Below are 25,456 nucleotides of genomic sequence, written 5' to 3' on the forward strand. Positions count from 1 at the left end.
CCAAAAAGAATTTTGTACGGTGTTAGCAAAAGCTGTAAAAATGTTAAGTAGATCCAGCATAAATAAATATACAGTACATATTGATTTAATTCTAGAGAACTTTACAAAATTTTTATGGCCAAAGGAAATATAAAAAGTTGAATACAGCTCTGTATCGCCTGAAGTAGAAAATCATAGAAGGAAATTATTTTCTCTGGCTATTTAGATATTAGTGAGTCCTTCTATTAAGCAACCATTAGATGAGAAACTCTGTAATACGCTCCAGATGAAGGAGGATGAAAGGCCATTCCTGATCTTTAATGTATGCCCAAAGTGAGGAGATAGAAAACAACATAAAATGTAAAACGTAAGTATGAAAACATTTACAGAGCTTGTAATAAACATTCTCTATGAAAATACTGAACAGAACCTGGTAAATTGCACTTTGCTGAGTCTGCTCACATGCCTCCTTTCACAGACACATGTCATTACTTCTGGTCAGGCCCAGATTTATGGGCGAGCTACCCAGGCAATGACTCAAAGCCCCAGGCACAAAAGGACCTCAGGTTTGGCTTCATGTTCCAATGCTGTGCTCTTGAAATTATCGATATTGTATAAATAAAGGCTCCCAAATTTTCATTTTGCACTGGATTCTGCAAATGAGGTAGCTGATCCCGATTATATGTGACAGACAAAGCAAGATACCAGGAAGCGAAAAGTCATCTTCAAACTCATAGAGACAATTAATTGAATTGTCTACAGAAGAAGTAAAAAGATGTATACATTATTGGCTCTTGAAACACACTGAAAATACATAGATGTGATTTGGGTAACAAAAGAGAGGGAAATGGTCCAATTCCAGACACAACCGTACTTTTTCTCTGACAAATTATCAATTTTGTAGTGGAAAGTATAGAGTCAGGTATATCTGTGTCTGATTAAATGCTGACAAAATCCCTTATGGGAATTCTAAGAGAAATCTCGTGAATTCTAACTAACTAGGTACAACTGTGAAAAAGAGACAAACAGCCAGCTAGATGAAAGGCCTATTTTATCAGCCGATGTTCCTGTGATGTTTGGGTCTCAGTCCTACATCTATCTGCCATTGAGAACACTTGTTTGGTGCTGTTCTGGAGGCACTGAAAACCAACATGTTCTGTGCCCCTACAAGGACCTTGCAAACACTAGTTTGTGTCACACACCCCTAACGTGTGGTCTTCCAGGTTTTTATTTTTCCACTGTCATTCTTCATTGTGTCTTCCTCACCATCTGGTTTGAGAGAGCTACATACAGTTTAGATTTTAAATGCTTTAGATTTAGGACTAGCAAACTATTGCCTGATGGTGGATCCAATCTAGGTCCTGTTTATGTATAGCCTTTGAAGGAAGGCTGTAAGATTTTAGAGTCCTTTTACAAAATGAGCAATAAAAAGTGTATGCAAGAAAGATAGCAGCTAATATATGTGGCCAGAAGATCCTAAAATATTCACAATGGTGGTTTTATTTGTTTTAAAATGTTAGTCATTCTGTGGTCTAGAGGACTCTAATATTTTCAGACACTTTAAATTTATAGGGTCCTCAAACTATTAAAGCTGGTGAACTGCATCACAGGGAACTCCGTCACAGGGAGTAGTAGTGATACAGGAAAATAAAAACTCCCAACCCGAATGATATCTGGGACAAGTTCGTGTTCTCTAAAGTCGAAGAATGAGTTTTAGGAACAATGGAGGTTAAGAGCAGAATACATTTATTGAGGGAAAGAAAGCTTCTGTCCAAGAAAGGGACAGAAGTGGGGGTGCCTGAATGGATTACCCCAAGACTCTGTCTTTTCTAGGGACTTCTATAGAGCAAAACCACGAGGTGAGGAGGGTCCAAGGTAGGGGAAAATGGACAAAACCATGGTCATCTGATAAGAATTGTTCAGGTAGAATTGATTAAATTGGGATCAAATGGGGAAGCAAGGGGCTTTTTCTGTACGGGGTTGGGTCAGGGACTCTTCAATCCCAGATGTCTGTCCCTTGGGAGGTAAGAGGGTGTGTTTGTTTAGTCCTTTGTCTTGAGGTCTGGCCCACAGGTATCTTATCTTGTCTTTCATGTTGGTTCTGTGGAGGGCCTGGCCCTGTCTGACTGCCTATAATATTTCTATCTAACTAAGCTGCCTGTAAGAGTAGGACTTCAGAACTCTTTTGTGGTGGTTGCTTTTATCTTTCAGAGTGTGGATTATATTAACCTTGTCTAAGAGCAAGACTCCATTCAGACTTTCAACCCTTTATAAACTTGATTCAACCTTAGGTGTTTTTGTTTGGGTCTTACTAGGCGTCTATAGGCTGCTTAAATTCTCATCTATCATCCTTCCCTTGTCTTCTTATCCTGAATAGTCTACTCATGGCCACCAAAATTCAGTGCATTTCATCACCACTCATCTTTTCTGCAGGTTTCTTCCTACAGGCTGTGAGTCCAGATCACAGTAAAAGCTTTAACAAATGTAACCGGTAAGTTCTACTGCCATAATCTCACTACCTGGATTCTAAACCAGCCTAAATAGCTACAGCCAGAACTTCAGCTGTGCCAGGTGTGATCCTTTATGCATTCACCTACTCAGTTTCAGATTCTTTTTCCAGATGCAGGTGGGGCTCATCACTCTCACAATCTGGGCCACTGCCAAATTTTCCTGGGATGTGACGGTGCCTAGCGGATGGGCTCTCAGCCATCGATTATTCTGTGTTAGAAGCCAAATGATCTTGGCCCACCCCAACATTCCGATGTAGAATACTTGAAAATTGGCCCACTACATTGCAGCTGAAGAGGTCTTGCTAGAAATATACCTATTTTCTGCATCAAAGAGACTTTCACTTCACTGCAAATAAATGTTGGGGGTGATTTACTTCAATAAAAACTGCTTTAGGTTTCTGTCTACCCTAGCTAGTACTTTTGCAGTTGTAGATGGAAAAATAAAGGCAAGATGTAGACAAGTCATGGAAAATTCATACAGTTTAAAAAATGCTGAAGGGAAATATGAACTATTAAGTTGTTCTTAATATATTTTCCTAGTTCTTTTAAACTTCACTGAACCAAATGTTCTTTTTTTCTCTTTTTTCTTCTTTCCTGAGACTTAAGGCATTTCTGTGTAACAATAATTTAGGGGGAGATGAATTTGTATTGGTGTCCCCTCTCTTTTTCCATTCCCTCATTGAAAACTAGAAGGCAGGTCCTTAGTCACAGATGTTTGCAGGGTAGTAAACAGAAACGCTTAAACTTAAAATCTTTTTCTAGTATTTTATGGGAACTTAAAACAATCCTATTGGTAAGTACTTTCAAGGGCAGGGAAAGAGAAAAAGATTAGGGAAAGTGGGAAATAGCCAGAGAGAATGAGTCCCTTTAAACGTTATTATAAATATCCCCGGGAATTAGCAAGAGATGAAATATTTCACTTTTTTTATTATTTCTGAGGAAGTGGGATCCTAAGCACAATGATTTTATTTTACGTGTAATTGGGTTTTCTCTAAGCAGAGAGCCATAGAACAAAGTTATACCCAAAGGTACCTTGAAGCCGGTAAAATGAGCATCTTAATAGGTAGGTACTGAAAGACCACAGGTTCTATGGAGGTTTCTAGAACCATGATATGAATAGTCTCTAGGCTGTCACAGAACTCTGGAAAAAGTAACTCTAGTAATCCTCAACATTGTTTTTCCACTAGTTGGTACTATGGGGTCTTAAAATCAGAATGATTTCAAGTTATAAACAATTAATTACATGAACTTTCTTGAAGATCTGAGTTTGTAGACTATGATCTGAGCCAAGCAACATCCTTCTCCTAGAGATGACAAGGTTTAATAATTAAAGGTCTTGGAAAGAATCTGAACCATGTGCCCTTGGCTGCAAGGAAGATCAATGTCTTAGTCAATTTCTTCAACACTGGAACAAACACTCAACTCCCACAAGTTAAAGGATGAGAGATATACTTTGCCTTACAGTTGTATCTGGCTTCAAGGCAGAAAAACATAGCAGAAAGGCATAGTGATGGACAAGCTACTTAAATAGTGAGGTCCAGGAAGCAAAGAGAGAAAGAGAGAAGGGAGGACTCAAGGAAGGAGATATACCTTCCCTAGTGGCATACTAATTCTCCAGGCTATAGAATCTTTTAAATGAAGTATATATTAGAGATAAGAGGAAATGGTCTCCATCTCACCTGATGCTACAAGATGTGTAAGGAAAAGGTGTGCCTCATGTACACCTCAGTATTGAAGCGTTTTACACCTGGAGGGTTATGGAGGTTTTGGCCCCTTGACTGGCTGAGGCTTATAGCCTATATAAATTTGCAATTGCCTTAAGTGCTGAGTAGGGAGACAAGAAGCTTCAAGTGGCAGAGTTCTTCTGAGGTCACCCTGCTTATCACCTTCCTCCAGGAAGATTAGGACTTAGGCCAGGTAGTTTATAAGCACCCTCTGATTACAAACAGCTCTAAGAAGTAGCATTATGTAACATTACTTTGACAACCCAGTTTAGTGTTTACAAAGCTATCCCTACATCTAGTCTTAACTTAATCTGAAACAGTAAGAATTAGGGTGATAAAATACAATAAAATTTAAAATATCTTCTAATTTAAGCTCAGGGGTTTTGTTGTTTGTTTTTTGTTGTTGTTGTTAGTTTTGACTGTCACCCAGGAAAGCAGCAATAACTGAGGGATTCGGTAATATATTATGTGTACATTTTATTATTTACCATATATACACATTATGTTTTCTACCATAGATAATGATACCACAAAACATGCATATATATATATTTATATATATTTGATTATCAATAAGAACATAACCTACTTCAAATAAAGAAATTTAGACTATGCATACTATGTGGCATTTCAAAGGATACATTCCACAAGGTAAATCATGATTTGGTGTATTCCAATAGAGAGTTGTTTAAGGATTAGAAGACATAATTCTAATATATATATATATATATATATATATATCTTGTGTTGCCTTCTTCCTGCTTTTCCCCTGGAGGGCAATTTGACACAGTCTGAGTTTTTGTCAGTAAATATGGCAGCATAAACCCTTAGTCTCCTAAGGAGCATCAAGCTTTGTCCTTGGTTTACACAGCTTCTGGTGATGTTTATTGGATAGTTGTTCAGAAAATAAGAGACTCCATCTGAAGTAAACTTAGTAAGTTATCCTACCCTTGAAAGGAAGGAAAAGTACAACTAGTCCAGAAAAACCATTACTAAATCCACAGCCTTGAGCATGTCCCATGGTGGTACTTTGGAAAGATTCATAACCCCTGAAGTATATTCTATAAATCAGCTTACCCAAAACTCCATCAATCACATAATGATTATCACACTCTCCAGACACTTATTTGGCTTTCAGTGTTATATTCCAAAGATAATTTAGAAATTGAATCCTACAAAGCACTGCTAATATTGTCTGGAACTGACAATACATCATTTTATAGCAGCCTCTACACTGAAAAAACACATCACAATAGTAATAGGTAAAGAGGAGTCAATATTATAGGCAAACTGGTGATATCTGCGATGTTTGCCTTTTCCTTGGTGTGACAGTAGCCCAAGTGGAAACTCATGCCAGTTTAAGGAAATATTAAAATTCTCCGCAGCGATGTAGGAATGATACATCCTGACACATGGGGACTGTTGAGATGCTTGTTGAGCATTCTGACCATAGAGAGGCTTGTACAACAGTCAGCAGTGCTTCTATCAGAAAGATAAATCAATGATAGATTAGGAGTCTGTACTCGCGCACTAAGAAAAGCAAAGAACAGGGAAAGAAGCTAATCGTTTTTAATCTCCTCTTTATAGGAGGTTTTGTGTTTAAAGTCTCATCCCTTTAAATTACTTTCCTAAAGTGAAACCTTAGAGTAGGCTTCTGACTCTTGGATTTGGAATAGGTGATGTTACTCAATATTTCTCTATATGTGCACAAATAATAAAATAAGGCATTATTGATATTCTAAGCCTGTGTCAAGTGCCAAGGAGAATAAAAATATTGCACACCACTACAAGAAGTATAAAAAATATATTGGTATTTCATCCATACTTTATCAACAGGGACCACTTAACAGTGACACGATGCAGTTGTATGGACTTTCTGATAGTTTCTTTTTGGATATATGAATTTTTGATTCAGGTACATTTCATGGTTATGGCATACTTCATCTTTTTTATCAAATGGTTTTCATGGTCCAAAGCTTTTACAAAGCATTTTATTTTGGAAAATACATTTTCTTTTATTGACTTTTGATAGGGAAAGTTCATTCTCCATTAGATTTATTAAAATGATATACCATATATTATCTAAAGTTTTTGTTTCATTTTAAACATTCTTTGACTTTTTAAAAATGTGTTCATTCAGTGTTCATTTCTTTAGTCAAACTTCCCTCTCTCTTTTCCTTTACCCTGTAAACATCTGGACACTTAAGTCTTTTTAGATCTTCCCTTTTAGGAATTTTTCTGCCTGTTAAATTAGGTCATTCTTTACATTTTTCTCCCTTAATACTCAAATGCCACTCTGACCACATCAATAACATCTGTGACTCTTACTCTGGAAACTGAAAATCAGCACTCTTGAGGAAGGACTAAGGACTCCTAATTTACACGGGTTCTATGTGCAGTAGAGGTACATAGCTATGACTAGGAATTACTGCTTTCTTCTTGCAAGCATACATATTGTCATGGTTTTATTACAAATACCATCAGTGTCAAGATTTCCAAATGCATGTCCTTCAGGTGTAGCTCCTCATCTGAATTCCAGCCTCCATTTTCTTTTGTTTTTTTTTTTTTTTTGGTTTTTTTTTTGGTTTTTCTTCGGTACCAGGAACCGAACTCACGACCTTGCGCTTGCCAGGCAGGCACTTTGCCGCTGAGCTAAATCCTCAGCCCTCCAGCCTCCATTTTCAAGAGTGTGCTGCACTTACCTGCAAGACTGTCCAGTAAGCCTTCAAAACTATTCACCATGTGTCATCTGCCAGCTATGGCACTGCCCTCTTTGCACACATCATCTCATTTACTCATTGTAGAAACTTTTGAGGGAGATGTTGTCAGGCAAACCAAGAACTGCAATTCAAAGATATGCTTGAGTCATCCTACTGTTTACATTGGAGGAGCCACTTGATTTGACACCATGGATTTTTTTCTCTTTTGATTAAATAAAACTACTTTTACACGAAGTATAAAATGGAGTTTGTGATTTTTCTTCTTTAAATGAATTTCCTAAATTCCACTTTTTCCTGTGCATTTGCTCACCACGTTTACCAGGTATTTTAGAAAGACTATTATGAGTTAAGAATAGCATTAAATTTTAGCCTCTGTCATCTTTCTTAAAACCCCGAGTAAAATATGATTATTACGGATGAGAAAATTAGACTCAAAGATATTGAGTTTTACTTCTAATGCCATGAAGTGGGCAATGGGAGACAAGTTTGCTGGTGCTTTCAGCTTACTTTCTCCACCATAGTCATATGGTCAATAGAAAAGAGAGGAGGGGCTGGGGATTTAGCTCAGCGGAAAAGCGCCTGCCTGGCAAGCGCAAGGTCGTGAGTTCGGTTCCCGGTACCGGACAAAAAACAAAACAAAACAAAAAAAAAAAAAAAAAAAAAAAAAAAAACCAAAAAAAAATAGAAAAGAGAGGAGCAGGACCGTGAAAGACAGAATCAAAGGTGTTGCTATGAGATGAGAATCTCTGTCCCTATACAATGTATATGTTGAAATCCTAACCGCTAGGGTGACAGCATTAAGATGTGGAGTATGTGAGAGATGGTCAGAGCGTGAGGATGCAGCCCATAAGCAACATTATACTGCTTTATAAAAGAAGTCTGAGTTCCTTTCTCCTTCTACCACATGAAGACACTGAACAGATTTTCCACTAACCAAACACTGAACTAGCTGTTGCTGTGAACTTGGACTTACTAGACTCAAGAGCTGTAAGAAATAAATTTATACAGTTTATATGTTGCTCAAGGTGGCCTGAATAGAATAAGACAGCGTTTGGTGCTGAAGAGAGGAGAGGTTGCTGAAAAAAAACCCTGAAAATGTGGAACTGAGTTTGATACTGGGTGAAAGGTAGAGAATAGAAGAGTTTCATTACAATGACCAGAGAATTGGGGACCATTCTGAAGAGGACTCAGAGGTAGAGGAGAGTTTACAGAAGGTGGTTAACCTTGTCAGATTTAAATTTAATTTTAAACAGAACATTGTTAGAAAGATGGACAATGAAGATCTGGATGATGAAGTCTCAGATACTGATGAGGAACAATGCTAAACAGATATCCTTACTATAAAGTGACAAAGAACTTGGCTGAATCATGTCTTACTCTAGTGTTTTGTAGAAGGTAGAATTTACTAGAAATGAAAATATCTAAGTGTAGAAGGTGTGGTTTATTTTCCTTTAACAGCTTACAGTAAAATGTTGAGAAAAGAGAAATAACTTAAGAAAAAAATTGTTTGAATTGGAAGTAGAATTTCAATACTTCAACGTTCTCAGACTATCTGTACTAATAAAGGAGAGAGAGAGAGAGAGAGAGAGAGAGAGAGAGAGAGAGAGAGAGCTGTTCAGGAAAGAACATGAAGGGTATAGCCAAATGGTCATCTGATAAGATTAGTCAGTCATCTAAACTAAAGCAAGACATATTGTTCAAGGCAAGGAAAGAGTGACCTTGAAACCAATTAAAAATCATCAGGCCTGCCCCTTGTCCTACCCATCAGAGGCTTCAAATGCAACTTTTAGTAAATGTAGGGCCACCGCAGAGAGCTCCCGTAGGACCATGCCTGTTGGAGCAATGGGGGCAGACCTACTCCTAAAATCCCATTCTGATAGTGCCCCTGGAATACTTCCAGCATAAGAAAGGCTTGGGGACATGGCCAAGGCACAGAGCCATGGGAGGTAGTGTCGCCACAGAGGACCACTTTGGGGATGAGAACCAGGCATAGAGCAGCAATGGATGTGGGGCTGCTTTCAGTTCTAGGATCAAGGGTACCCAAACCCTTGGATCTCAATTCTTCACTGGCAAAACTATTGGGTTTAGAGTTCCACTGGGTCCAGAAGCCACAATCACCACGCTAGTATGTCCAGCTGTAGCACTGTAACCTAAGTGTAACTGGAGGGGAGAACAAGGGCCAGATAGAATTATTATTGTGCCTACAAATTTAATGTTGCTTGTCCTATTGGGTTTGGACTTGTTTGGCATTAGTCACTCTTTGCTTCTTTCCTAATTCTCTTTTAAAGTGGAAATGTCTAGCCAATGCTGGCTCTATCATTATATCTTGGAAACACATTAACTTTCGAGGTTTCACACCTTCACAGCTAAAAAGCAATTTGTCTTAAAATGGGCTGTAATTTAAGTCTCTCCCATGTCTGATTTAAATGATATATAATCAGATGAGATTCTGGTCCTGAAACTCTGGGCTTTAGACTTTTACACTGATGCTGGAGTGAGTTAAGACTTTTGAGGCTATTCAGGTGGAATAAATGTGTTTTGCATGTACGAAGGACATGAATTTTAGAGAGTGAGAGGCTGAAGGCTATGGTCAAAATGTTTCACTTTCCAACATTCATATGTTGAACTCCTAGTCCTCCATCTGACAGTGTTCAGACATAAGGCCTTTGGAAAGAGATCAGATCATATGTGTGGGCAACTTCACTACTAGGATGCCGGCCCCATTCTGCCTTTGTGAGAACAGAGCAAAACAATAGTAACTACATGTGAATCAAGCAACCAGCCTTCACCAGAAGCCAAATCTGATGGCATTTTGATTTTGGACTTCTCAGCCTCCAGAACTGTAAGATGAATCTCTGTTTTTCTAAGCCATCCGGTTAGTTGTATTTTGTTAAAGCAGCCTGAATAGACTAAGACAGATAACCTGTGCAGCTCTGAAGAGAATGTGTGAAAAAGATTCAACTGTTTGGTAAGGAAGAGTTCGTACATGTTAGGAAAAATGATGCTGTGTAGAATTAAGAGCAAGTGACTCCCACTGCTTCTCTAGCCTGTGTTCTGCTGGTAGCTGGGGACTAGAAGAAGAGAGATAGACATTTTCTCTTCTGAACATTTCATTTCTTATTATATTTCTATAAGAATTGGCATAGCCATTACAAAATTTTCCAAATATAATTGTCAAGAATAATAAAAAATTATTGTAGCAGAATTAATACTCATAATTGGAGTATTTTAATGAAGACTTCCATTCTATCTGTGTTTGACTCATGAAGAAAGACATTGCTGGGATTTAAGAGGCGGCCATATGTCAGTTATAATGGGAAATAATTTTTAGCGAAAATTAGCAATAACATGACTTAGTCACAAAGCTATACTAAGACTCATTCACAAATTCACTACATGAAGCAATCTATTTCCCAAAGTTTTTTCAAGTAAGAATTTATTAAATTATATTAAATTATTCCAGTTTTAAGCCATTGGTAAAAGTGTTTAGTCCTTGGAAACTAGTTTGCCAATACAAACATTTTTTTTTTCAAAAATCCTCATATTAGACTTCTTGTAAATGTGCAATTATTCCAACTTTTTAAAATTAACAATTCTCATATTTGGGTTCATTAATTAACTGCTTTGCATGCAAAAAAGATAAAGTCAAAAAATTTTATCATTTTTTCTAATTTGTAATTAATCTTGAAATCATTTATTCCAGGGAAAATGGAATTCTTTTAACTTTAAAAATTATTTCATATCATTGGTATTAATATTTTTGCTTCTATCAATATTTTTAAATGTCTGTAGAAATGACTTCAATCACCTAGCAAAAAGGGTATTATTAGCTGTTTTTTTTGTATGAAAGAACTGGGAAAGAGGAATTTGGCAATTTAGCGAAATTGTAAATTTAGTAACTACCAAAATATGGCTGTCTGTACTGAAAACTGCTTTTATCCTAAAATTTTTATTTCCAAATAATTTTTTTTTAGTACCAGAACTAGAACTCAGGACCTTGTGCTTACCAGGCAGATGCTTATGCTGCTGAGCTATACTCCTAGCCTTTGATTTCCAAATAATTAAAAATGTTTTGTACAGAAGTTTCTTTCTCCCTTAACCATAGCTGTGCTTCTTACTTGGATTATTCCTGTGTAATGAGGGAGGGGATCTCAAGTGTTATTGCTGGCATCATATCACTGAAGTTTTTCAGTTACATACTTCTTGTATATCTCTCAGCACAACTTGTATTCTCCAAAATCACTTTCTGTTTTACCCCCTATGCTTTAATACATCTGCCCAACCTGCATCCACATACCATGAAACTCTTGAACTCATCATTTCCATCCACTGACCAAATGCATCACTCAAATTTGTTTAAGATTCCCAAATGAATATTCTTTGGAGGGGGCAAAGTATTGCCCTTCTCCACCTCCAGGGACAAAAACCTGAACTTCCTCAGACTTATACAGTATTCCTGTATGCTGCTGCATCTACAAAATTTACCTCCCACTTCCAGCATCATACAGATCTATTCAGCAATGGTATAAGTTGGATTTTCTCAAGATAAAACAGATCTCTTTCTCCATCTCTTCTGTTACTCTTTCCTCTAGCATGTCCCAAGTTTTTAAAGTGAGAATTATCTTTCTTAATTGCCTTGAAAATACCAGGAGAAAGGTCAATTAGCACTGTCTGTACAAGACAGGAAAGCGCTTGAGTTTTCTCTGCACTTTATTTGATTTCTAATTTTTTTTGAGACTTAGTAGAGACAACTGATCAACTGGGCACAATGAGAACAATCCAATCAAATCATGAAATGATCAGTTTTGAATTATTTCAAAAGGGCTAATTATTACCTGTGCAAAATATAATCGAGCTTATAACTAAATTTACCTCTAATCCATTTTCTAAGTGCTTCCATTAATGCTATGGCTTGATTGCATTAATCTGCACAATGCAAGTATTATCTTCCTATTGAAAACTGATTCTGCGAGATTTCAAAGCAGAAACTCATAGATAGCCTGCTCATGCCTGCTTGGTACAATCCCCCTTGAAAGGAGTTAACTTTCATAACTGTTAGTGCCAAAAAAGGAGATGCTTAGAAAATATGGTGAGGATTGTCAAGATCTGTGCCCTCGGGAGCTATTGGATAGCAAAAGGAAATGATTTAGGGCGTATACTAACGGGAGATAACACAGTCAAACCCAACTTGGTGTCAGCTACTGCATAGAAAATAGACCTGATGATCATCGGTCCAGAAAGGGGACCTCAAAAGCCTCCAGGTCTGGGTAGACTCCTGTTCTTTTATTGAGAGTCCTCAATTTCTAGAATCAGTGTTGAGCTGAATCAAAATTCTTGCACCAATTTATGTTTAACTGGTTTTTGGACATTTTGTTTTGAGCAAATTCCCTCCTAGATTTTATTTGCCTGCTTTTAGTTTAGTATGTGTAAGAATTATTAATATAGGGCTGGGGATATACCTCAGTGGCACAAGCGCCTGCCTGGCAAGCACAAGGTCCTGTGTTTGATGCCTGGTACTGAAAAAAAAAATTAATATAGTAGACTAGAAAAGTACTATACTCCTGGTGCATGTGAACATAATGGTGTTTCACAGTTTGTTTACAGGTATGATGACATCTATTTCATCCTAAAAGGAAGATAAAATAATGACATGCTGAGTGAATGTATTAAAATATGTACTAATATGTACTAATAAAACATGTACTAATAAAAATAAAAATTGAAAAAATATTTAAAAAGTATAAGAGAGGCAAAATTTAACTTCTGCCCTTTTAAGGTTTTGAGTGAGGCAATAATTAAGTTGACATAAGGGAGAAAAACAAAGGAAACTATAAGTATTTAGTGAAATTTTATGTGACCCAGGCAACCTCTTAAGTAAATTAAACCTGGAGCCTCAATGATTTCATATTAATTGAAAAAAGAACAGCAATTATGGGAAAGTATGTGATGAGGATAAAGGAAGATAAAACTATGTTGGTAGCATTTGTTTATATAGAATTATCTCAGCTTTGACTCCTTGATGAAAAATATTTCTTTTCTTCTGGCACTGGAAACATTTTTCATACGGAAGTTTTAGCTCCATTGGGGGGAAGAAAAAGGAGATTTAAATGCCCTTCCTTATAGACATTTGTCAAGTGTTTGTGCTACAAATAATCCTTATGTTTAGTTGGTTTATTTTGCGGGACATATTCTGCAACCCTTTAAAAGTAGTGTTGATTTCTCAAGTAATGACAAAAGCAGTTAATAAACACAATTGAGGAGCTCTAGCATCAGACCTGTCTGTTTTTTAAAATATTGCCCCTATTATGTGCTTCTCAGATAGGAGAATAGCTCCAATCTGGGAGATACAAACAGTTTAGGGACAAACTCTGAAAACAGACTGTGCAAACTGGGAAGAGTAAAGCACCTACAAAGAGATGACATCTAATTAAGGGAGGTGGGGATAAGTCAAGCCACTTCTAGAGAAGAACAGTTGTAGAAACATTAGCTGCTATCAACTCAGCAATGCAAATATAACATGAGTTCATTTCTTATAACAACACCACCAGGTAGGAACTGAGCTCGTATTTCTACATTTCCTGTGCACTACACTACTGCATATCTTTGGAAACAGTACCTTTAAAAAACAGAGCTTAATACATATGATCACAGATCAAATTAAGAACACACTTCGGCAAAGCATCATTACAGATGTTGTAACAGCCTAATTCAGTCATTGTTTAAAAATATAATATTTATATTTACTTTCCATTTCCTCTCATGAACTTATTCAAGAACATCTGGAATACTAAAATAATATAATAAATAATAAATTTGTTGATGTTCCAAGATAAAATTTATAGAGGTAATGCTCCTTGACTTTAGACAACTTATTTAAAAAGGCTCAATTTAGGCAAAATTGTGTGTGTATGTGTGTACTTGAAAATCAATATTCATTAAGAAATATGAAGTGAAATATGTTATCTAGAGAACAATTATTGTCATTTTGAGGGAGCGAAGCATTACTAGCAGAAATTTTGTGGGGAGATGTTAATCTGTCTATATCTCTGTCACGGGCCAGAAATCACAATCTGTTTTTTACACTATTTGCTTTTTTATTTATTTATTTTTTGTCTTTTTTGAGACAAGGTCTCATTATGCAGTTTAGGCTGGCCTTGAGCTCACTTTGTAGACCAGGCTATCCTTGAACACACACTGATCCTTCTGCCTCAGTCTCTCGAGTGCTGGGATTACAGGCATGCACCACCACGCCCAGCTCTATATGCTTTTTTAATGCAGCTAAAAATGACAGGAATTTTTTTTTCCTGATCATTAAAAACTAGCAAATCTTGTATTAATTTGTCTTGAGACCCTGTATCACTTTGAATGTTCTTGCTTTGATTTGTTTATGTCCGTGATACTGGTATGCTGTTACTGTTCTATTTTTTTGTTTGTTTGTTTCTCATGTACTACTCTCTTTAAAATAAAAAAAAAAAACTAACAAATCTCTTGTTTAAAAATCTTCCCCCCTTTTCTTAATCAATGACATAAATTCCCTAGTGGAAAATACTGGCTGTTTGATCATAAATCATGTCTTTCTCTTCTAGAAACAACTTTGTGTGAAGACGTAGCCAAATTTCACTCTGAATCCTTTGTGCTTACCAGTGGTGGTGGTGACATTTTCTCCTGGAAGAAATTAAATTTGCTTTCACCCAGCTCTTCAGAATGATGAGTTTTGCCTCTCAGCTACCGGTTTGCCTGGCAGAGCTCCATTCCTCAGATAAGGAGATGCATCACTGTGACATACAGAATGGGTTTTTAAGAAGCTTGCTTCCACACTGTACTGGGTAGTTTTCCACTACTGGCGGGCTGGGACCCATCACTGCTTGTGGATAAAGCACGCACACTAAGCTTTTCAGCAAGGGGCTGTTTTCACAGTGTCTTATTGACTGAGTTGAAGTATTCTTAAGTAAGTTAAAATTGTCCTCACTGCAATAGAATGTACCAAAGAGTTGGAGACACACATGCAGATGGGATTAGAAGCTCTAATTTTCCCTATCCTGGTGGGTAAGTAGAGAGCAGCATGTCTGAGCTAGACCGAGAGATCATGCTGATACTCAGAGTTTCAGAGATTTCCTTTTGTTAATAAGACCATTTCCTTTGCAAGGAAATCTCCATTGTTATCAAGTCAAATAGATGTCTCTTTGCTGCCCTATTGCTGATTAAAGCTGAGGAGCCTGCAGAGGTGGGATCCCTATGCTGGAACCCCTTCTGTGTTTTGTGCAGCTCAACCACACCTAGGCTGAGCAAAACTTTGTGTGGGATAATGAGGCCTCAGGGGAATTTGAGTTGCGTTTTTCTGCCTCTATATTTTTTCTCACAATAACTTCTGTATTATGTTTATACTTTGTGAAGGTGTGTTGTGTGATTTCCTATCCACCCAAACCTGACCATCAGCTTTACTGCTAGGCTGTGAGCATTTTCAGTTACTTCACTGCTTGGTTTTGCCACACACCTGAAGGTAAGCAATGGGCACAGAAATCCCTCCTGTGTTGAGCCAGTGAAATTCACTTTATGATTTTCATCCTGAACACCACACTGTATTTCTGGAGTTCTTCCTTTTCCTAGACAGAGGAATGGCAGAAAAGCAGGTAAATTGGATTTAGGATTGGAAGTGATCAAAAAAGGATAATATGACTCCAATACCTATTAATTCCTTTCTTGTCCTGAAAAGGAATGCAACGTAACCCCAGAACTCTGACAGCATAATAAGAAAATCACAGTCATCACAAACAGCACTGCTAATTAAATTCAGTCTACCTGGTTCATGACTATGAAAGATATATGTTTAGGGCTGATGGTAGAATACTTATCCTGCATGAATGAGGTCCCTAGATATTACTCAGCACTGCAAAAGGAATAAACAAGAAAGAAAAGGAAGGAAGGAGGGAAGGAAGGAAGGAAGGAAGGAAGGAAGGAAGGAAGGAAGGAGAGAAGGAAGGAAGGAACAAAGGAAGGAACAAAGGAAGGAAGGAGGAAAGATGTTAGTTGCTCCCTTATTTGCAATTAGGCACATTTAAAATCATTTTGCCTCCACTGATACACGTCTGTCTCTGAAGCCAATTTCAAACTGATGAAAAAAACTGATGGTGTTTCAGGCAAGTATAGAAAATACTACAGATACTATCAACAGTAGAAATGTTACATACATGTGATATATAGATATATAGATAGATTGTGTGTATAGCTGTGCCTTTATGGCTTTTTTGCAGATATTGTTTTGATTTACTCTGAACATATATATAACTTTTGTTATTTAAATTGGAAGTTACAGATTTTATGTATGTGTGTGTGTGTGTGTGTGTGTGTGTGTGTGTGTGTGTGTCTTCTAGCCCTCTGGTTACAAAAATACCTGATGCTTTGTAAATCAGCACAGGATTATCTTCTTTCCTTGTCAGATCATGAGTATGAGACAAAATACTGTAGTTTCTACTGAAGACAGCAGCAACAATTCATCTTAATTTTGTGTACTTAAAGTCAGTTTTCCAAATAAAACCAACAGAAAGAGACAGATCTGCAGAAAAATCACTGTCTAGTTAAATAAATGGAAATAAATTCTGCATATTTATCAATCTACTTTCTTAAACATTTAGTTTCTTTTATGAGTAGGGTTTTTTTTGAGAAGGTTAGTGTTTCTATGATTAATTGGCCAATGGTCTCTGCTTTTTTAAAAATATTTTTCCAAACCGATAAAAGGGGGATCATAAATGCAAAAGGTTCACATTACCAGATGTAAGAATGCAAGACTAATCAAACCATTAAAGGGAATTAAAATAATAAAAAAATTAGAAATGATAACAGCTTCACTAAATAAGATGGTAGGAATTCACCAGTGGTTGTTATATTGCATATTTTTGTCTTCAAAGCAGCTGTTCGGATCACCAGATATAAGCATGCAAAATTAGTTAACCATTGTTCATTCCGATCATTTTGTTTTGAAACCCTGTGTCATTTTTACTTTTTTTGTGTTGTTTTATTTTTGTCTATGTTGTTGTTATTTTGTTATTACTTTTATTTTCTTTACAATAAATGCAAAAGGCTTTGTTTTTGACTTTTATAACAAGCTCAGGTGATAAAACTTTACAGAAGTTGAATATGTAGCTGTCTCAAGTTAGTTAACAAGTGTACAAGACTCATACTGTCTTGCACTTTAAACAGTTTAGTGGGGAATAGAGTCACAAGAGGAGATAGACGAGATTGAGTTTAACTTGTCAATTAAATCCGAGTTTGGCTTATGTTTACAGAAACTGAGATTTTTGAATTGTGGAAGAACATTTTGCTCATCTATATACTTTCTGGTCAAGCATACTTACATTAAACAGTCAGCGTTTAACCTAGGTCTGCTTTATAGTATGAAGAGCAGCATGCAAATATGGAAAATTATGCATTTGATGATCTTTCTGTTAGTACTGAGAACAGAAGAGCAAGAAAAGATGCACACTGGAGAGATTCTCTTGTTTTCTTTCTTACTAGGGGTATTAACTATTCACTGATTCTTTTCAATGCCTAAGAACTTACAACACTGCATTTTATAGAGTGTAGACATATTCTACTTTAGCCAGATTAATTCTGCAAATTTAACTATCACCAATCTACAGAAAAACACGGTCATAAAGAACAGAAATGAATATGTAACTCAAAAACCTGTGGTAACTGAGAAACTAGAATAAGTAAGTTATTTTACCAGTGATGTTAAAATTGAAATGACAACTACATTTTTCTGTAGTCCTTGTGAGGCTACATGCCGTATATTTACCAGTTTATTGCCCAGAGGACCTGTGCCTGCTCTACTTTCCCTCTAGACACTGAGTTCTTACTAATGCGCTCACATTCTCTGGTGTGCAGACCTTTTACATCTGCCTGGTTTCCATTATTGTATTAGTTCTTAGCAAAAATAAAGAGTGGACAAAGTTTTGAATACACAGCACACAGTTCAGTGTGATCAAGTTGAAAACAAATTTTTATGAGGTAAAAGAGAAATTTAGGCAAATATCCATTTAGTAAGAAATGTACAGATAAACACCATGCAGGTCACAAAACTATGGTTATATTTATGGATTTTTTTCTTCCTAAATGTTTTCAGGTAATAATTTTTAACTTCACTTTCATGTTAAAAGTCTGGTTCAAGTGAAAAGCTAACACTTCTTCCCTCAGTTAATGATTTTTATGCCATTATAAGGATTCCATTTGCTTTAATGAGAAAATATTTATTCTTTATCACCTGCTCTTTGGCAAATAATAGCTCTGCTTGTCACTCAACAAAGACAATGAAATGCACATGTACACATATGCACAGGTCAGAGACTAAATATCAGCTTGAAGTGATTATATAAACATACAGATTCATAAATTGGAATCTTTTTTTCCATAGAGAAGGAAATTGTACTTTGCTATTTTGAGAAACCATGTTGATTATAGGCCAAGAAACACTTAACTGTTGCTTTAAACCTGTTGAGATTTAAGATCTATCAGCGTGTGAAAAAATGAAAATATTCTTTACTAAAATCAAATACTGGTAGATTCATAGCAAAGAAATATTCCCTTTTTCCCCCAAAAGCACAGTTGTTAGATAGATAAACACAGTCTTCACTTGTAAGTTCTGTCATTGATATTCATGTTAGATATAGTTAACATTCAAGGCAGGAGCACATGTAACTTGTTTTAGTATTCAGAAAAATAAATACTAAATACTCAGTGCGTGTAGTTATTCTAAAAGCACAAAACTTAAAGATGAATCATCTTTTCACTCTGTATTGAACAGGATCATGGTTATATGCAAAATCATAGAAATTCAACATGCTGTGGCAGAAGTTAAATGTTCAAATATAGAAGATAAATTTACAGTGTTACTGTAGATAGTTAACACAGCATCTAAGACAAAATCTTGTTTTAAAAGATACCAACTTACATGAAAATGTTTCCATTGTAATGCTAGTGTTGCAAAACTCCTTGTAAAGTGTGATCCTATCACTTAGATAAGTAAATAGATCAAAGGAAAAGGCAATGAAAACAAGTAGAGAAGGATAACACAAAAGAAAGGGCTGGGGAGGGGGAGAAGTAATTTTAAAAAAAAAGAAGCAACTGAAAGGAAATAACCAATGCTAGGAGTGTTTATAACTGAATTCCAACAGGTATTTTAATTTATCCTTTATACTTTACCTTTATAAATAATGTGAAACATTGCAAAGACATCAAATAATAAATTCTATACAATTTTAAGTGTTTAAAGTGCCTGCACCAGGGCCAGGCATGGTGGCACACACCTCTAATCCCAGAACTTGGGAGCCTGACACAGGAGGATAGCCATGAGTTCAAGCCCAGCCGGAACTGGCCTACTTAGTGAGTTCAAGGCCAGCCTGAACTGTCCAGCAAGATCCTGTCTCAAAAAACTACCAAAATAAATGAAAGAAATGCAAAATTAAACTTTGCATTGTTCATTTTAATTTATTTTATTTATTTATTTATTTATTTATTGGTACCAGGAATTGAACTCATGACCTCAGGCTTACCAAGCAAATGCTTATTCTGCTGAGCTATATCCCCTGCCCTCATTTTTTATTTAATGTGGAGCTGAGTTGTGCTTTCTTCCATTGTATTAAAAATTCTCTACCTGTCTACCACCTTCATGTCCATGGTATAGCCATTCACCAATTAAATGTTCTCCCACATCATCAGTTATCCTAATAAAAGCATTTATAAAAAATGTGAAGTACTTAGGACTCCTTGTCTTACTTTTATGTTTTAATGAAGCTCATTTTCACATCTTGCAGACATTATTCTAGTTCAAAAGACAGAGATTTAACTCAATAAATTTAATTGTCACCACATTATGTTGTAATTCCTACAGATTTGGGATTCTTACATGACTGGAGAAGGAGCATCCATCAAAGAACTAGATCCGTGCTACCATACACAGCGCTTCACACATTTTACTGTGTCAATGAACCACAACTGATTCAATAATTCCCCTGTTCATAGACATTTAGCTTATCTCTAATTTTCTCCTCTGTTTTTGCCTGTACACCCAAAACTGTAATAAACATCTTTTTTACATATATATTTATGTTCTTGTATTCGCCACTTCTCATTTTATAGTGATGCTATATTATTTAGCTGCCCAGAAAGAGCACCTAAAGTTATTTTCCAAAATATAGCACATACAGAATATACTAGAACCATCAAGAATGTGCCTTGGGGGCTTACAGACAGTGACTAAAACAAAAGCAGAGTTTTTGAGATAATTAAGTAACTGTCTATAAATAATACCATATATGGATATTTATCTTCAACCAAAATAAAAGATATATAAAATCTAAATCAATTAGCGTCACCTAGATACAACAAAGAAGGGGCCAGCAAACTCACCTTGTGCAGAATGATATAATAATAGGTACACACACACATAGGTAAATATAGAAAATAATTTAAATGTATGCTATTTAGTGTTAAAATGTTTTCCCTTTATGCTGTCATGTGTGAATTAGCTGACAAGAATATAAATCAATGCTACCAAAATAGTGTCTGTGATCCACTGCATTATTTTAAAAGTTCATTTAGTGTTGTAAAATAACAATACCAAAGAAAGAGAAATAGTGAAATTGGTGTATTTTTCCTACAAAGCACTAAGTACTTATGAAGCTTTTTCTTTAACCATTTCATTTCATTATTACTAATTTTATTCTTCTGAGATGTTATCATCATTGCTAATGTCATACAGATAAGGAAATGGTGTCACAAACCTTAAAAATTTACTAAAGAATGTGACAGAGATAAGGTTTAAAATTAGGTTTCATTCCAATGCCCTGTCCTTTAAACAATAAAGGAAAATGGAAAACCAGAATATTTCTCCAGTCAAAGAAAGAATTTTGCACATAACACTGTGTATAGTTGTGTGTATTATTCTTTGGGAGCCGTGATCACATCATACATATGAATATCACTACCTTTCTCATCATCTGTTACATATGGCTAGCATTCAATTGATAGGCATGAAGCTTAAATTCTAAGTAAACTTTTCAAATCTGGGGGGATTTCCCCCATATAAAGAAGACTCATGTTATTTGTACCTTCAATGAAGCAACAACACTTATGCACATACCTGCGCAAACCCAGGCTGGACCCAGCCTCTTCTTCAAATAAAAAGAGACAACCAGGCTAGGTAGCTTCTTAAGTGATACGATGCATAGTTTGGCCATTGTGAGTGACTGTCATGCATCTTTAGTGTTGTGTTTGACAAGGCAAATAATGAAGGCATTTTAAAATTGAACGTAATACCACAATTTAGCACCTACGGACTTAACATTAGTTTTGTTCTTTTGCATTACCTATCTGGCCCTTGTGAGTATTCACATTTGGAATTTTTGTTTTAGAATCTCCCACAATCCAACACATTTCTTTCTCTTCCTTCCTTCCTTCCTTCCTTCCTTCCTTCCTTCCTTCCTTCCTTGTTTCCTTCCTTCCTTGTTTCCTTTCTTTCTTTCTTTCATTCTTTCTTTCTTTCTTTCTTTCTTTCTTTCTTTCTTTCTTTCTTTCTTTCTTTCTTTCTTCCTTCTTTCTTTTTTTTAACCAGCTTATTGAATCTGTCTAACCAAGTTCTTATGCAAAATTTTGGAGGGTGGGTGATAAAGCAAAACATAAGATATGATAATGTAGCAATCTGTCTTACTGTGTTAGAGCAAGTGTACATTAGAAAGTAGACAAAAGCACCATATCAAAATAATATCTCAGAACAATGTTAGAAGTAGGAGACAAGACTTTACAATACAAATAACTCATCAAAATATTTTGTGTCTTCAGCTCAGGCAGCAAGAATTTAAAAGCAAATAATCAAAAGTAAAATAAATAGCTGAAAGCAAAATATTTAGGATTCTGGTGGAATATTAGAAGAACCAATGATATGTTTAAAGTAATATTTAAATTGTTTAAATATTTAAATAGTAAAAGAATTAATTAAAATAATTTGATTAATTTAAATATTTAAAGAGTTTGCATATAACAAAATAACAATTGCTATTAAAATATAATATAAAAATAATTGTTAAAATAATAGTTAAACAATTTATATACAGCAAAAGTAACAATTGTTTAAATATTAGAAAAAAGGATATTTTGTGGTGCATCCTGATATAACTATTTAGATGAAAAATAGTTTCAAAAGCAAAAAATTGAAATCAAGTCCAAAAGGAATGAGAAAGAGAAAGGAATTTTATTAGCTTCAGTACACAATAAATGAAGAGGTTTGCATCTTTGCAAGGTCTGAGACTAGGGGATGTGATGTTGTAATGGGATGAGCCACATATACACATAGAAGCTGATAATGAAGCCATGAGCTGAGCGTGATACTGGCTGAAAATACAGAGAATTAGCTCCACATAGGGAATTCTTTATCCTATTAACCAAGAAACTAACAAACAAAGGCAACAAACAAAAATGGAGGAGGGCCAAGCAAAAAGCAAATAAATACTCATTACAAGTATTAAATTTTAGAAAGCCTTAAATGTCAAGACAAGAAGCTATGATTTTGTCCTACACTTAACAGTAATTACAGAGAGGAGAACCATCATAATAAAAATAAATTAAAGAATCATCACATAGCAACTGGAAGATTAAATCACACTAGGAATAACTATTTTTTTCTCTAGCATTTCTTTGTTGGACCCTACACATAAAAAATGAGAGAAATAATGAGAAATAAACACTGTTTGAAAGAATAGCATTGACATATCACTCCTGACCGGACTAAGCCAAAGGTTATGGAGATAAGTAAGTCTGGAATAAAATATTATTAAACCAGTTTTTCTTATTTGGTTCTGATTTAAAGGTGCATTGGGAAAAATGATTTATGTTCTGTTGAGAAGTAGTAAATCAAATAATTTTAATGGGAAATAAGGGATAAAAGAGAAAAAATGAGACACTCAGAGGATGAAAAGCTATTTGTCACAACTTAAGCAATAATTCTGTAAATTTTCTTTCCCAGCTGGCTGCTTTCATTACACACTGTCTGACTGAAAAACAAAGCTGCACAGCAAAGCAAGTTTGTGTCATTAAAACTGAATACTATGATAACAGAAATTAATGGGGAGATACAATAATTAAAGCAAGTAGAAAAGAGACCTGGCTCTACACTCACACTTCTTGAATGGTAAGGCTTACAGGGAAATGGACAAAGAACTGCTGCCAGCTTCATGTCTAACAGACACTGACTATTTTTCTTTGAGGTTCTTATCAAGTAAGGAGCTCAGAAATATTTTCACTGCATGAATTAATAAAAGAGGATGAGAAGCCATCCCAAGGGGAAAAATGTACAATACTGCTGACTGTTATATTCCAGCATACTGACTAAAGAACTTGAAGAATTTATTCTTACCCATAAGTCTGCTTATATTTTGAAGTTATCAAGCATGTTTTCGTGCATTGCGTATGCATTGAACAACTCTTCCATTATATCGCAGGGCTTATGAATACCATCTGAATGCTAAAATGGAGCTCTTTATCTATCTTGACTGATTATGAACATAGAAAATGCTTTTTATTCAACTATCCACTACATGGGGAGGAGATAAGTCATTGCCTCTGAACTCTTATGTTAGCCTTGAGGGGCATATTGGTTTCTTTTTTTCTCAACAGTTGTTAAAGTATAAGGTGAAGAAAAATGTAATGATGCTAATGACTGTTGAACCCCAAAAAGCAGAAGCAAAATAATAGCAGAAACCAAGAACTCTTAAAACTGCCTTAGAAGCACAAAGAATAGAAGGGAGTGAACAGGAAAATGTAGCCAAATATGTTGAACATCACTGCAAGAATCAACAACAAAAGAATACTAGACCCATGTCTATCACCAAGCACTAAAGTCTTTTAAAACAGATCAAAGATCTAAATATTAAAACAGAAACACTAAACCTACTGGAAGATAATGTAGGCTGAAATCTTGAAGACATAGGGGTAGGCAGATAGTGCACTAGCAAAAACCAAACTGCATGGGAAATACTTCAAAAAATCAACAACTGGGATCTCACCTTACTGAAAGGTTTTTGCACATCCAAACAAATCACCAATAGAGTAGAAAGAAAACTCACAAATTCAGAAAAAATGTTTAGCCAACTGTTCCTCAGGCAAAGGACTTCCATCTAGAACATAGAAAGAATTAAAAAATCAGAGCCCCCAAATTCAAAGACCCAATCCAAAAATGGGCATCTGAGATGAATATGTATTTCGCAGATGAAGAAAAACAAATGGCAAATAAATACATGAAAAAATGTTCAACGTCATTGATCATTCAAGAAATGCAAATTAAAACAACACTAAAATTCCATCTCACCCCAGTTAAGAATGGCTACCATCAAGAAATCAACCAATGACAAATGCTGGAGAAGCAGTGGGGAAAAAGGAACTCTTCTCCACAATTCATAGGAATGTATTCAGGTACAATCACTGTGGAACTCAGTGTGGGGATTCAAAAAGCTAGGATTAGAGGTTCCATTTGTCCCTACTATTACCCATCTGGTTATTTTTCCCAAAGAATTAAAAGCATCAAACCACAGCAATATATGTGTACCCATGTTTATAGCAGCACAATTTATCATAGCTAAATCTTGGAAACAATACAAATGCCCATCAGCTGAGGAATGGATAAAAAAGATGTGGTATTTTTATGCAATGGATTCCTACTCAGCTGTAAAGAAAGATAAACTTGAGGATTTTATAGGAAAATAAACGCAAATAGAGACCATACTCAGAAGTGAAATAAATCAGACTTACATGTGTAAATATCGTATTATCTTTCTCATGTAAGAAACTGAAATAGTACATAAAATCCAAAAGGTACAACAGGATTGTGAAAAGGAAAGAAACTGCTCAAAAGGAATGAACAACTGGGATGAGGGAAAGGAGTAAAGAAGAGAAAGAAGGAAGAGAAAAAAAAATATATATATAGCTAAAATAATTGTACTACAAAATTCTGTTGGTTTATTGGAGGGAACATTTAATGCTTAAATTCTCTGATCAATCTTGCATGCCTATATCTGGCAATCTGAACAACATTTTGAAAATAGCAGTATGTAATGTAATAAACATTGTTGATTTCCTATCATCTTGTTTTGAAATTTTGTGTCATTTTTAATGAGTCTTTTTAAAATTTTTATTCTCTTTAAAATGCAAAAGAAACAATATAATGACACTTGAAACCAGTAACATGAAGGTCACTGGGTTTGGGCAAAAGCAGTTTCAATGGAATAGAGAGCAACTCTTTTAATCTTATAAAGACTAAAATTTAACAGAAATGAATACTTTGAGACACTTTTATAAACAAAAATATTTTTTTGAAGTTGAACTTTAAATGAAATCTCTGAAATAGGGAAAGCATCTGTGGTGATACATGCCTGTAATACTAGCACTTGGGAGGCTGAGACAGGATGATCTCCATGAGGTTGAGGCCAGATTGGGATACATAAGTGAGTTCAAAGCCAGCCTGTACAATATAGTCAGT

This window comes from Chinchilla lanigera, unplaced genomic scaffold (genome assembly GCF_000276665.1).
Source record: "Chinchilla lanigera isolate Chin_1 unplaced genomic scaffold, ChiLan1.0 scaffold00020, whole genome shotgun sequence".
In the NCBI taxonomy this organism is placed as follows: Eukaryota; Metazoa; Chordata; class Mammalia; order Rodentia; family Chinchillidae; genus Chinchilla; species Chinchilla lanigera.